This window comes from Pipra filicauda, unplaced genomic scaffold (genome assembly GCF_003945595.2).
Source record: "Pipra filicauda isolate LSUMZ 115617 unplaced genomic scaffold, ASM394559v2 scaffold49_size4853605_pilon, whole genome shotgun sequence".
Taxonomy (NCBI): domain Eukaryota; kingdom Metazoa; phylum Chordata; class Aves; order Passeriformes; family Pipridae; genus Pipra; species Pipra filicauda.
In genome coordinates this window covers 253,347-267,740 of record NW_024104642.1, presented here as the reverse complement: position 1 = coordinate 267,740, position 14,394 = coordinate 253,347, and the positions used below count along the sequence as shown (strand labels likewise).

The 14,394-nt window shown below is 38.0% G+C and overlaps 1 long non-coding RNA gene across 1 annotated transcript in view; it reads left to right on the top strand.

The window, feature by feature from the left end:
- The window catches only part of LOC114002394, an 80,382-nt gene extending 68,004 nt beyond the window's left edge, over positions 1-12,378 (top strand). Inside the window, exon 3 of the long non-coding RNA XR_003545841.2 lies at positions 12,299-12,378. This is a non-coding gene — a long non-coding RNA (uncharacterized LOC114002394). The remainder of the gene's footprint in view (positions 1-12,298) is intronic.
- The last annotated feature ends 2,016 nt before the right edge of the window (positions 12,379-14,394 follow it).

The following is a 14,394-nucleotide window of genomic DNA, read 5'->3' as shown; positions in this document are numbered from 1 at the left end:
ACAGTAAATAAATGGAGATCAAAGGATTTCATATTGTGAAGAGGTGCAGTCAAATCAGAAGGCATAAAAAAGGAGAATGTTTTTAAAAGGCCTCAATCTAGGTGTTTTTTTCCTCAAGACATATCCTTTAATTTTCTCAGAAGTCTTAGAATGCTTATGCAGTGCAATTTTTTTCCTAATCTTTCCTGTATTATATTGATGGTTTGTGAACTGGAAAGGAGTGCTATAGATGGACCACAGAGTTTCCATGTATCAATGTGTTTTTGTTCTCTCTCTCTTTTTTTTTTTTTTTTTTGAGGGTAATGTGCTTTGCAACTTTCATATGAATGTAAGGGAAAAATGAAGCTGCCAGTATGAAATGGATGTGTCCGTATGTCTTGATTACTTTTTCTTCCTCTTTCTTTTATGAGAATGCTTCACCATAAGCGTTATCTCAGTATCTCTTCCTTTGTAATTAATGATTATAATTAATATTTAACTGCTGTTATATCATCATAGCAGTGTACTTCTGAGCATTCTTTTAAAAATCATTTTGAAATGCAGCTGTGGAATGATAAATATAATTTATATATAAATATAAATATAAATGAAAAATATAAATGGGACAAACTACATGGGAGAATTTGAAATAACTAGAAGTTACATTTTTTTTCTGATAAGGAAAATCTTGAAAGTATAATTTTTCTTCTGTTTAAACAGAAAAGTGGATGGAAGAGAGATAAAGAGGGGCTGTGAAGTTGTTTACCATGCCTGTGTGAAATAAACAAAAGCCAAATACAGTATTGGATCATGATAAGGGGACAGCTCATATCTTTTTAGCTGTACTGCTAAATCCATACCTGATTTAGAGTGAAGACATTTAGAATTGTGGGGTGGCATAGCCTATTTCAGGATGAAAGGAAGTATCTTTCTGGCAGTGAATTGTCACCTGTACAAACGGCACTTACTATACTGTTCCATTTGCACTGGGGATGGTGACTGGGGTGAGAGAATCTTCCCAAAACATACTGCTTCTGGGATTCTAGAAACTTGAGGCAGTTTCTCCTTGATGCTTGGTCCTGCATCTCAGGGGTTTCAACACCCTAGTCCTGTGTAGCACATGCTGTCGGTATCACAACTTGATTGTTCTTAGAAGCAACCGTGTCAGTCACAGATTGATATGTTCCCAGGCAATGCCTATTTAGGAGAGGTGTCAAAATTTAGGATTAATAGTGCCTGTTTATCTGAGAGATGTGCAATTTTTAGAATTCTTATCTAAACACTAAAAAGATTTTCTGCTTATTATGGTGCCACTCTGCTAAATTGATGAATATTGTCCTTTATTTGAAGTTGATTAATAAAGATCTTAACATATTGTTTAGATTAAAGCAGCTTTGCATTTCATTAGAAAAAATATTATGTAATGATTATATTTGGACCTCATCTTCTTTTTCTTTTCCCCTTGCTAGTATTATTCTGTGGTGGCCTTCAAACAAGGAGTCTTGCTAGATTCTCACTGGGTGGCCAAAAAGCAGAAGATTACAAAAGTTACAAAGATTCATGTTTGTTTTGGGTGGAGGCTTCAAAGGCTCACAGGCTTCCTTACACAAGGATGCAGTCAGGAAATGGGAAGGGAGAAAAAAAAATTAATTCTGTTTTATATAAAAAGGAGGTTGTAAAGCCACTGTCCTTGCTTAGCCTCAGTGGAAAGGCAGTGTACTCACGGGTTTCTTTGCACTATATATGTCTTTGATGTTTGTGTTAGTTGCAGTCAATAAAGCTTCTTTTTTTTTCTTTACCTGTGTGCCTTAGTAATATAAAATACAGTGATATATTCATAAGGCAAATTGTAAGCAGTGTGCTAAAGCTTAGAGACTTAATGTGTATAGTTTTGAGGTGCTGGATGATGGGATGTATTCCAGTCCATATGTTCTGCAGATTGCAATTAGTAAAACCCTCCTGCTGCTATGTGGGATAAAGTGTGAGCTAGGATTTGAAGTTTGGGTTTGATTTTTTTTTTTTTTTGCTAAGTTACTGAAGGAATTACCTCATCAGTTCCTTCCAGTACTAAAGATAACTCACTCATGTGGCTTACCCAGGCTGGTCTGTATCTGGAGGCCTTGTGATTTCGTTGTATATCACTAACGTTAGTCACTTTATTAGATGGTGTTAAGATACAGCTGTAAATCAGAATTCTAACATGATATTATGGATGTCTGCATGAACACAGGTCTTTATATACCATGTCAGACTGTTGACACTTAAATAATTGTGCACACATATGTGCTAAGGATGGATGAAAATAAAAGGAAGAAATTATTTCTGGTCCTATTCAATCAATTGACTCCTTTTGCAAAGAAAGGAAGGAAATGCTCAGTATTAATATGCAGTTGCTTATATATGCTGCCAGTGGTGTTATCTGTTATGTTTTAAATATCTTGGTCAAGAAAAAAGATTTTTCCTGTGTTTCCTAGCTGTAAATTTTTTCCCCCAAGGTTCCTACCCCTCCACCCCCTCACTTTTCTTTTAGGAGGCTTCTCTTAAGGAAGTTGCACACAGGAAGTGATTTAGATTGTAGAATGGACACAGGCACCATACATATGCATGAGGAGATGCTGTGAGATAATCAAGGCTTTGAAAGAAAGTCGCCATGGAGCTGAAATCCCACAGAGGAATGACTGGGAGGATTCAATGTACTCAATTTGCTTCTTTGAAATTGTTAGCCTTAGTCAATATTTGCCTATGTAGGAATTATTGGTTTTGTTATTTATGTTCATTAATAGGTTAAGCCTTACATCACTTTTGTGGTGAAGTAGCTGTTTGTTTCAGTTCCTGAACATCCAAGCACTATATCAGTTTGCCACTGGGGGCATTCTGCAGAGCACCCAATGCCCCAACACTATTTGAGTGTTTTCAAGCTCCATCTGGGTCTGTGGGAACCAAGGTGTATGGAAAAGAGAGGGCTGGACACAGCTAGGAGCTCTTCTAGGGGAGGAGATGATGTGCAGCTGAGCTCAGTAACAGGATATAGCCTAAAACTGATTTGGCTAAATCTACCTGGGCAACCAGGACAGGGCAGGCAGCTGAGGTCTCTCCCATGCTGCTGCTAGTTGGCCAAATGACTACATGACAGAAGCTGAGGAATCCAGGACATTTTCATTTAAAGTCATAAGATGTAGTCACCCACTGATTTAACGAAACTGAAACTGAGGAGTAGCAGCAGACACTGCAGTGTTACAAACTGGTCAGAACCCAAGCTGGTTAACTGAGCACTGAACTTACTACGTGGGAAAAATTGAGCAAACTTAGTTTTCTTGGCAATACTTATCCCTGTTTTCCATTTCAGGAGGATCTGGGGCTCTGTGAAATATAACTAGAGATTGTCGTTATGAGTCCTGCTCAAGTCAGCTTCCCAAGACCTCTTATGCTCAGCACTGACTCTTAAGTCAGTTCCAAAAACTTTTAAAATAGATATTACAGTGTGATTGTTGCAAGATTAATGGTACAGATTCTGTGGATGTAAATTATAGTTCGATTTGGGAAGGTTTGCTTGTCTAAATCCCTCATAAATACCTTCGAGCAAATATTAAAGTGATGGGGGGATCCTTTATTTGCTTTGGGTTTCTCTTGGTGTACTCATTCCAAGAACTGACTTCAGTCTGACTATAGTGGCAGAAAATGAAACCTGATATAATTTCCACTAAGGGATGGGAAGATTAAAACAGTTTTGGAATCCAAACCTGAAAACTTTCCCAGGTTTGTCAGTCTAAAGGTGTTCCATTAATTCAGTGAATTCATCCTTACCACAATGAATTCAGAGATGAGAAGCTTTACAAATGGAAGCTGTGACAACCATTACACCGGCAAAAATCAGTTTTGTCTCTGGAGTAGCAGGTATTCAGACACTCTTTCTTTCCTGTTGCCTTGCCTGAGAGTCAGTGCTGTAAAACTGAGAAAACTGATTGTTGTTCATACTTAGGCATCCTTATGTGGCTGTGATGGTACCCAGGAACACTTACCTGATGGTGTTTGCTGAAGTATAAACTATGGTAATAGTTTTTGCTAGTTCACTGAGGTACCTGATTTTATTAGGGATTAGAATACTATCTTTTAAAAACCCAATGATTCTCCCTTCTGAATTTACTACCAGTATAATTTAATTAAGTATACATAATTTATTAGAGTTACTGTGACTAAAAGTTGGATTTCTGATTATGAAGGTATTCTTTTTGGTCTAGAAATACATCCTGAACCTTTCAGAGAAGGTGGTTAGAAGTAGGTTCCTGTCTAAAGATACAGAGACAAAAAAACCCCAACAAAACATACTATTTGGCATCTTATTTATCGTTTCTTGTGCCAGCCTTTTAGAAACTTGAATACAATATTTTTTTCCCTATCTATGGTTTTTCATTTGTTTTTGTATCAAGATAATAGACTTCATTTCGATTTTTTTTTTTTTTTTAAGATGTTAAAACATCTGTGTTGTCAGTCATTCTCCAGGCTGGGTTCCTCAATTATTTTGTAGTGAATGCGGTAACATCATGGAATGTTTACCGTTATTTATGGGAATTGTAACCAATAGGAAGAAAACCAAGTGAATGTTTGCATTGCTGCTATATTTTGGAAAAAAAGATTTTTGGCAGTGTAGAATACATGTGTGTAATAAGCTCTGTATTTTAATTATAGTGAGAAAGACATAAGAGGAAATTTCCTGTATTTTTTATGAGCATGACTCATAAGGGATATGTTTGCTATGGTTAATATCCAGTGGGTTTTGCCCTCCTGAAGTAGTGTCCGATGTCTGTGCACAAAACTCCTTTACTTGGCTGATCTTAGGCCTTGGCTTGTTTTTGGTTGATTTCCACTGTCTTTAGTCAAATGCAGCTGTATTTTCCTGGTGTATACTAGGGGTAAATGCTGCCTCAGTGCACTGAGGCCAGATTCCTCCCTCCCCCCCCTTTTGTGTCTGCAGTGCACCATATTGTGGAAATGGATACTCTAAAATCTCATCTAAACTCATGGGTTTGGAACCTAGCTGAATTCGAACTGCTTTGGTACATTTCCTGGCAAGCACATGAAAGCTAAACTTGTTAACTGTGCTGTCAGTGATGACAGTTTTGGAGTACCATCCCCCAAACTTGAATGTTTGTGTAGTCCCATGAGACACAGTGCTTAGATGCTTTCCTGAATACTCGATACCGAGGTGTGCTGGACCATAGCATGCAGTGTGGGCATGTTTCCTGCTGTCTCAGGTGAGTAGATGCAGCCAATACTGGGGTCTCAGGAGGAGGACAACTGTGGAAGTGTAAAAGGGATTGGTGGGAACAGCACAGGGGAGTTTCCCCATGTTTTTCTTGAAATGGATGTTACTGTTGTTTAAAGACAAAAAACCAAACAACATAACAACAAAAACCTACTGACACACCTTTGGGGAGTCCAATAAGAAAAAAAATGTGGCAGATGGCTGCCATCCTAAGTAACTTTATTATATTAGTGGAAGAATGCAGTAGATGCGTATGTTTCTGTTCTGCCTATGGCTGAGGTACTGGTGATGGTACTGGTATTATTTCTGTTCTGCGTCATCCCAGACATTTTCTAACATGCCAGTATCACTAGTTGCTGAAAACTAAAAGCAAGTTAAGTATAGCATTAAAGCCATCTGGTAGTTCAAACAGAAAAGTTAGATAATTAGCTGTTCTTGTCAAGGGACTGTGATTAAAATAGGCCATCTTCATAATAGTGACTGGTTTGCAAGGGACTTCCTGGAAACCACCTGGGATAATGAAAATTAAAAGAACAAAATTAAAAAGGATGGGGAGGTTGTGCCATTATAGCTCACGATGACTTTTTTAAGTGAATTAAGTCGGCTTTTAATTTGAAGACTGTTATTTTGGTACTTCAGAAAGAAACAAAGATTGAGTTTTCTGACTGTTTGGCAATGTGATGCCATTAGGTCAGCCAGGTTACTGCTGGAGATCCTTAACATTTCTGTGTGAAGCTCTGGTTTCATTGCTCTCATCCTTATTAACTTGTGAGTGCTGTCAGCAGAGCTCAGCTTCAAAGGCCACTATAATCTGTGTAACCTGGTGGCTCTTGCTTAGAGAATTCGTTCCTTCTGGGAATTAGCACTATTAAGAAGAGGAATAACATCAGAACACAATTACTGCATCATTCTTTATCAGTTAATGATTGCAATATACATAACAATGTTAGTGTAATATGAATTTATATTGATAGATAACTTTTAAGGGAAAAGCTGTTTACCAAGTAGTCTTAAAAGAAACCTTATTGTGAAGTGGGAGGAAGGATCTGAGTAACTTTGGCAGCTCCAGCCCCCTCTCCAGCACTACTGTGGGGGAACTTTGTACTCCCTTTGGCTTTTCCTGCTGAAGTCTTGTCCTCTCATCCAAAGAGATACCATCAGGGAAACCTCCAAAGGCTGAACAGCACTTGCCCTTTCCTGCATGTGGATTCCTTAGTGGATACCCTGTGCCAATGTGATAATTTTAAACAATGAAATTTGACCTGAATCATCTAAGTTACGTATCTTTGAGAATACACTGTTAAGGGCAGCTATGTTAAATAGACTAGTAGGATAAAATAAATGTGTAGTGAGAATGCTCCATTATTGGTATGATCTAATTAAATATATTTTCACTTCATATGGACAAAAATCCTATATATAAATTAAATTAGTTGAAATTTATTTGGCTTTCTTTTTTTGAATTGACAGTTGCTACTTATTTAACAATTCTAGTAAAGAGCTGTTGCTGTTTCAGATAAAGCCTTGTTAAGAGTTTCAGTGTGGCTGTAATGTTTTTTTCATATGGAATGTTCTGGAAATGTCTCGAAAATGTAATGAAGCTGAATACTTAAATTAAAATATGGACAACAATTAAAAGTACTCTGGCTTTTCTAAATTATTCTAAATTATTTTCATTTAGTGGAGCTTTTATGTCTCTTTATTCCTTGATTAAGAAAGCAATGATTTGAAAAATTATTGAGGTCTCAAAAGTGTGAGGGATGCTTAGCTTTAAAAAGCATGAGTAAACATTTCAGTGCAATGTGCTCCAAATAAATTGCTGTGAATGTTTGTGGTTATACAAATATTTCTGATCAGTATAATGGGTCAAGCTTTCATATCATTAGAAAGGTGCCAACTGTACGTATGCATGATCTCGTTAATAATGTATCAACGCATTCGGTATAAAACAGCAATGTGATGCATCTAGTGAATGCTTCTCTCAGGCTTGTTGTAAGAAGTGCTGACCCCAGGGAATGGCCTGAAATTGTGCCAGGGGAGGTTTAGGTTGGATATTAGAAAATGGTTCTTCACCCAGAGGGTGGTTGGGCACTGGAACGGGCTCTCTCCCCTGGGAAGTGGTCACAGCACTAAACCTGCCAGAGTTCAGGAAGTGTTAGGATGATACTCTACATGGTGTGACTCTTGGAGATGGTCCTGTGCAGGGACAGAGTTGGACTTGATGGTCCTTGTGGGTCGCTTTCAACTCAGCATATTCTGTGAATCTGAACACCGCATTATAAATTTTCTTTTCCTTTTTTTTTTTTTTAATATTGAGAAAAATAAACTATTAAACTCTTAAAAATTGCTTTTGAAGTGCTTTCTTGAAAACCTTCAAAAGCAGAAGATCCATATTTTAACTTCCAGGTGCAGGTTGGCACTCATGCTTTGGGTTGCCTAGTCATGAGCTGTTTCAATATCAACACTCAGTGACCTGATGGCCATGGTTCTGCTTTGTAATATTTTTGTTGGTAGCACACTTTTCCATTATGTCCAGTGAAAGAGTCTGACTTTCTAGTATTTGTACATTTTTAATGTTATTTATGTACAAGGGAGAAAATGGACTGAGAAGCTGACGACCAAGGTGAAGCAAGAACAGGCTTTTCACTTTGTAATATTATGACTGGCTTCAGATGAGTCTTGCAAATGAGTAAGCTGCTGTTAAAGGTATGAGATAATAGAAAGCCTGGGTGGCTTGGGTTGAGCACTGTGAATCTCTTGGTGGCAGTTCATTGCAGTCAAATTTAATCTGCTTTTAAAATTCGTATTTTATTTTTAAGACCTAAAGCTTGTTATGTGGTATGACAAACTATTAGAATATTTCCTCCCCAAACTGTATTTCTCTAATGTGCCAGAGTTTTTCCACATCTGCTTTTTGATGAGGTGTCTGATTATACATTTTTGTTTTGTCCTGTTCTTTGTATGAGCTGGTGAAATTCAGATTTTCCTGTAGATAAGCCTTTGGCTTTTCAGTTGCTTCCACCTTGCAAAGAAATTAATTCCTTCAAGCCAGTGAGTCTGCAGCTCCAACTGTGACTGTAGATGAATGTTCTTGCAGGGTCATGTACTGTAGCTCTGAACCTAAATAAAAGGATTAACAAGAGTTCACTTGGAGGAAAAACACTTAATTTCACTGTAATAACTATGAGAATCCATAGGGAAAACCAATAAAGCTTTACTATTAAAATTGTTAACAAATGATTATTCCACCCTGACCCCCTCTTCCTGCTGTTACTGTACTTTTAGAGCAGTAACAAATGATGGGATTGACCTAATTCATGGTAGTGCTTTAGTCCCTGGACTACAAATGATCTTTTACTTGTAAAATAATTCCTAGTCTAGTTCTTTTAGGAGACAGTGATGGCATTTATGAAGGAAACAATATTTTCTGATGCATTTCACTCAAAACTTCGCTTGGTGTGAAGGAAGAAGAGGCATTGTGTAGACAGTGATGCTGGGACTGAGCCTGATAGCTAGCAATGCCCAGATAATGCACCTCATTTCTTCAGAAGAGCGAGAATATTTTCCACAGCCAACACAAACTACTTTTAATGATTCCTGGCAGAAAGGGAGGATTTCCAGGGTGACTCTTCAGCTGCAGATAATAGACCTCATTGTTTTATCTCCAAGCCACACCTCTGCTCAGGATTGGGGGAGGGTAGAGGGGCTGTTGGCAGGGGGCTTCCTCACCCAGCTGTATCTCTGTTGGGTATTGGTGACTGTGGTACAGCTGCTTTTCACTGGAGCAAGTGATGTGAAGGGCCAAGCCACTGCTCAGGCAATAATCCTTGAGGGCTCTCCTGTCGCAAATGGAGATGCAAGGAGGGGATAGAAGGATTTTGATCATAGTAATCTTGACTCTTCCTCTAGAATTCTAGGACTGCCAGCCTCAGGAAGCAGTCAAAGCAAACAAAACAATACTTGTCCATTTCCTTGGGAAGGAAATCAAGTAATCAAAATTGACTAATGTGACTGTCCTGCTCGGTTTAAGAAATCAAACAGAAAAAAAGTTGTCTAATTTTAAAGGTTAAAGCTCGATAGTAGCTTTGTCTTTTGCTTCATTTGGTCTTTGGAGGTGGTGAGTCTTGGTAGGTTGGTGACCCTCATGAACCCCTGTCTAGAAAATGCCACAGTGCCCATCTGAGTTGCCTGCTAGGAGCTCCTGATGCTGAAGCCGAGGCCTGAAGTATGATGCATGAACAGGTTTCCCCGAAAATGGTCCATAGTTCTGCTTAAGCACACACTTAGCACCACGAACTGGAAAGCATTTTAGGTTCTTTCATGTGCTTTTGTGTTCCTTATTTTTATTTTAAACATTTTGCCCCTTTGAGACTTTTTTTTGTGCCTACTATATATTTTCAAAGAAATATAACTTATAAAAGTATTCCTCAGTCTTTCTTTCATCAAAAGGTTACTTTTTTTTCAGAGAGAAGAAAAATCTGTGGACAGCATTGAGTTGTGTGTTTCAACAATGGTTTTCATTCTTGACCAGATGAGAATCACACTCTACTTTGGCTGTTGACTCACTTCTTTTGTTTCTCTCCAGTTTTCTTGCTTGCAGGCTCAGGAATGTGTTTTTGATTTTTTTTCCTCTTCATGATTATTTTGTGGAGAACCATCTGAGACTGTAGGGACTATCACTAGTCCATAGGGAAGGCCTAGGAGACACGGTCTGCATAGAATTTCACATGAACTTTTGTTCTTCGCTATACCCTTGCCCCAGCACTCTTTGAGCCAAATTTTTTGATGGTCTCTTGTTTAATACTTAATGTGGCCTAAGGTAGGAATTGCAGTCAAATAAATTAGGCATGCTCTTTTATCAACTAATTTTCATTAGTTGATTTGATTTTTTTTTTTAAAAGGTAAGCAGTCAGTGCTTTAGAGGTGTTTCTGGTTTTCCTACATTCCTCAGTGATCTTGGGTCCCCTTGCAGAAATTGCAAAGGTTCTTTTGGAAGACACTTGAGTTTTAAAAGCACTATTTTGTGGAAACAAAAATAGTGACTGGATTTTCAATACCTTAGAGCTGTAAGGTGAAAATTTTAGACCAAAGCCACCGCAGATAATGGTACAACTGTCAGGTGTCTCTGTTTATGTGTTAGGTCTTTCATTGTTGAGTACATATTAACAGGATTTAAACATGGACAGGGAAGTGTAACTTAGGGTCTTCTCCCTCCTCCCTTCCCCCCCAGCTCCCAATAGCTTGAATGTTCACCAGGTTTATAAGATGCATTCTGGATAAAGCTAATTTACATTAGCAATTTAAATGTTCTGTATTCTGCTGCTGAAAAATGCTGCTAAATCCATGTCTACCAAAAGGCAAGGTGAGCCGGGGTTCTTTGTCTCACATCTCATCCAGTTTGTACTCAACCACGTTGTGCAGTCTAATCTACACCTGGGTAACAACTCATTGCCCTTGGAACTTTCCCTTCTGTCTGCGCTGTCTCACTGAAGGCTGAGCAGGTTGTGTGGACGTAAAGGCAGGTATTCATTAGCCACGACAGGCTGTGGCTGCTACTGTAACATGAGAGTAGGGGAAGCACAGCTCGACCTATTTTTTTTTTTTTAGGCTAGTTTGATCTGAGAGCTAACAAATTGATTTATCTATTTAATTTGTAAAAAAGAGCAAATATGAGAGGAGTCCATGATGAAATAAGAATATCACTTGTTCATGCTGTTTTTTAAGTTATTTCTTAACACAGGGCTGCATTAAAGCCTCTTCTGTGTAATGGGTGGCAAGGTTCTGTAGACTTTTTGACAGCTGTGTAAAATTGGTGGTGTGAAAAGACACAAATTAGAAAACTGAATGTTAGATAAAACACTTAAAATTTTGTAGATGACAAGATAAGTATCTGCGCATGGATTTAGTAAACTTTGTCGTATAATAAATGAGGTGTAGTGAAACACAGTTATAACCATATCCTGAGTGATACTTTGCTAGGCCTTATTTACTGGAGTAGGACTGTCCATGAGTAGCAACTGTGTTAAGTAGCAGAAACCAGAATGTTCCTATCTTGCACCTTAGATCTGCTGAAGATAATTTTATTATGTGTATAAGGAAGAAAATATGTGATATAGATGTAATTCACCATAAAGTACGGTGTCCTTCATAAAAACAGACCCACTGGCATTCTTTTATGAAGGAGGACCTTTCATGTGCCCTAGAAACCGTGTTTTGTCCATGAAGTTTACAGTGCTGTGCTGGTAAACATGGGAGTTAATTGCAGTACATGAAATCTGAAAGGTTAATTTGCTGTCTAGTTGACTGCACCGTTACTCTGTTAATCAAGCAGATGCATGTAACACTAGCAGTGCACATTTTTTCTTATTTGGTGTTTGATTTAGAAAAAGAAGACTTTGCAGAGATACCATTTAACTGATATAAGTTGCAGAGCCTTTTAATACACTTCTGCTGTGGGTCTAAAGTCAAAAGGTAGCTCTAAAAAATGCCGTGTCCAGAATGTTAAAGTATTCTTTATACCCGGACACTTAAGAAATACAGAGCTTTACAACTGAAAATAAAGGAAGAATGATAAGGAAGGGCATATTTCACATTTAGCATAAGTCATTCTTTCTGTAAAATATAACCATAATTTGGAAATGTTATTTCTTTTTCTGTGAGAACTGAAAAACTTCTCTAGGTATAGTACGAATTGATATCAACAAGTGAATATGTAGATAGAGCATAGTTGCCAAATAATTAAAACAACCATGGATGATTCTTTCTCTTCTGATTCTTCTATTTTTACATGTCATGTTGATTTTCCGTCTTTAATTATTCTTGCTAGTGATTGTGTTTCCTGTGGTTCTGGTTCTGCCTCAGCCAAATGTTCCACAATTTAGCTTGAATGCACGGAGAAAGTCTAAATAAAAAATTACATTAAAAAAATAATTAGAACAAAAGAAATCCTTCCAAATGCAGTGTCAGACTGAATTATGAAGTATTATTTTTCTATTTGCTATGGATTTGGTGACTTTTGTGTTGTGTAACATGCTTATATTTTTTTTAAACACTTAGGAGTTCACCAGACGTTTTTGTTATGTGGTTGCTGAAGCATTATCCTGGGACAATAGTAATGATGGATGGGTGAACGTACTTCAGGTAAGAAATCAGATGTATGTCATTTGGGATGGCTGTTCATTAACTTTCCTCACATTGTTTTGGTTCAGCTCTAATAGTAGGAGTCTTTAATGTTACAGCACTAAAATTCACTGATTATTAAACATAAATCTCTTGTCTACATGAATGTTTACATATGTCTCTCTGTAAATCAGTGTCGGCAAATTTTTTGTTTTTCTTCTAAATTTAGTAACTCTGATAAGAGATGATGTTGCTGCTATTATAGTCCTTACCCTTGCTACTGTATAAAAACATTTCCTGAAGAATTTTATTTCACATTAGCAGTTACAAATGTAGGTCTGAATATAAGGATAATTTCAGCATTTCTTGAGTGGTTTAAGTAACTTAACTTGTTCTTTAAGGCTGTGCCAATTCAGGATCTAGTTGTGAAGGTGTCAATACCTGTGGAAGTTAACCCAAGATTGTTAAAGCCTGCACAAAGGCAAGCAAAAGTTGGTCTTGGTTCACAAACTTCCTGAGAAAACATGGACAAATTCTTTAGTTTCAATATCAGTGGAAAGTAAGTGCCCACACACCAATATCCTTCCATCTCTGGTAGAGAAGATAGTATGTCCAGAGTACTTTTTTTGCACAACTCTGATATGCCCAGGGCTACACTGAGCTTTCTGTGCACATGAGGATCACCATGTTGTGCTGGTATTGTAGAGCAGCCAGTGCTCTGAAGTGAAGGTAGTTACTGCTGAATGCACACTGCAGTTAAAGCCAAAGACTTGGGCTTATATATAAGTGGTGTCTTAGTACACATGCGGGCTTTAGTACCTCTGGGCTTCCAATTGCCCTCTTCTTTTCTTCCTTTGTAAGAACATTGGGAAGATGAATATGGTGAAGACTGCATTGTGTTCAGGTTGGAGCCAGATGTGTAGTATAGGTAGAGTGTTAAAGGTGTGTCTTAAGGCAAGGACACAAAATATACAAAGGAATGACCCTGGAGTTACTTTATTCTCCAACTTGCAGGACGTAAGAGCATAAACATAGCAAACACATCAAAATGTCAGTATCTGTCAGATCAAGAACTGTGTTAAACCTAGAGTTTTAGGGAAGGCATAGTAGCCTCCTGTCCCAGGGAGTGACTGATAGCTGATGCCAAGAGAGGAGAGTGGAGTATGCTGTTGCTTCCCAGATCAGCCTCTCATGGTCCACATGTTAAGGATATCTGAGTCAGTGGTGGCTTCTGTGTTGAGTAGCCCTTTCTGTGAATTTGTAAGGTTATGTTTTGAACCTAGGTGAATTTTTAGGCTCTGCAACTTCATACTGTTCAGGATTCCCAAGCTGAATGCTGTGAGGGAGAGAGCAAGTAGTTCCTGAAGTTAGTTTTGAACCTCCTACTTGCTAATTTCATTTTACCTGGGGACTAAGTTGACATCCCAGGAGAATCAGGAGTTGAACTGAGCCTTTTCTGCTCTGGTGGAGTGGTAGGAAAGGATGACCTTTATGTTCTGTACCTCCTTGAATTAGAGAAAGCAATAGAGAAGATGATATGTCATTTAAGCTGTAAGGCAGTCATCCTGGCCATTTTTTTCCTGAGAATTCGAGATTGTGTGGAAGAAACCATCATAAATTTAAAATATCCTGGGGACACACACTCAGCAACATATTAAAATATAGAACCATTAATCAGAACTGAACTGTATTTTTTCTTGTTGCCTTTCTTTCACACACTTCAAACATTGCTCTTGAGTTCACAGAAACTTTAGGTGGAGTAAAAACTAAAGAGGAATTGCTCAATGATACTTTTGCTGCAAAATCATTGCACTGAGGACCTGATTGTACATATTCCAGCTGATGTGTCAAGGCTATGGAATAAAGTGTGAATTCCATAAATCTACCTGACTTGCTTAGATGGAGTCACAGAAATACGCTATGCAATATATACGATGTGAACTATTGTGGTAGGGTTGCAGAACTGGAAAAGGCTATGGCTTTGCTGAAGGTGAGCCTCTTTGAAAAGGTAAAATTTTATACTTTGAATGTGC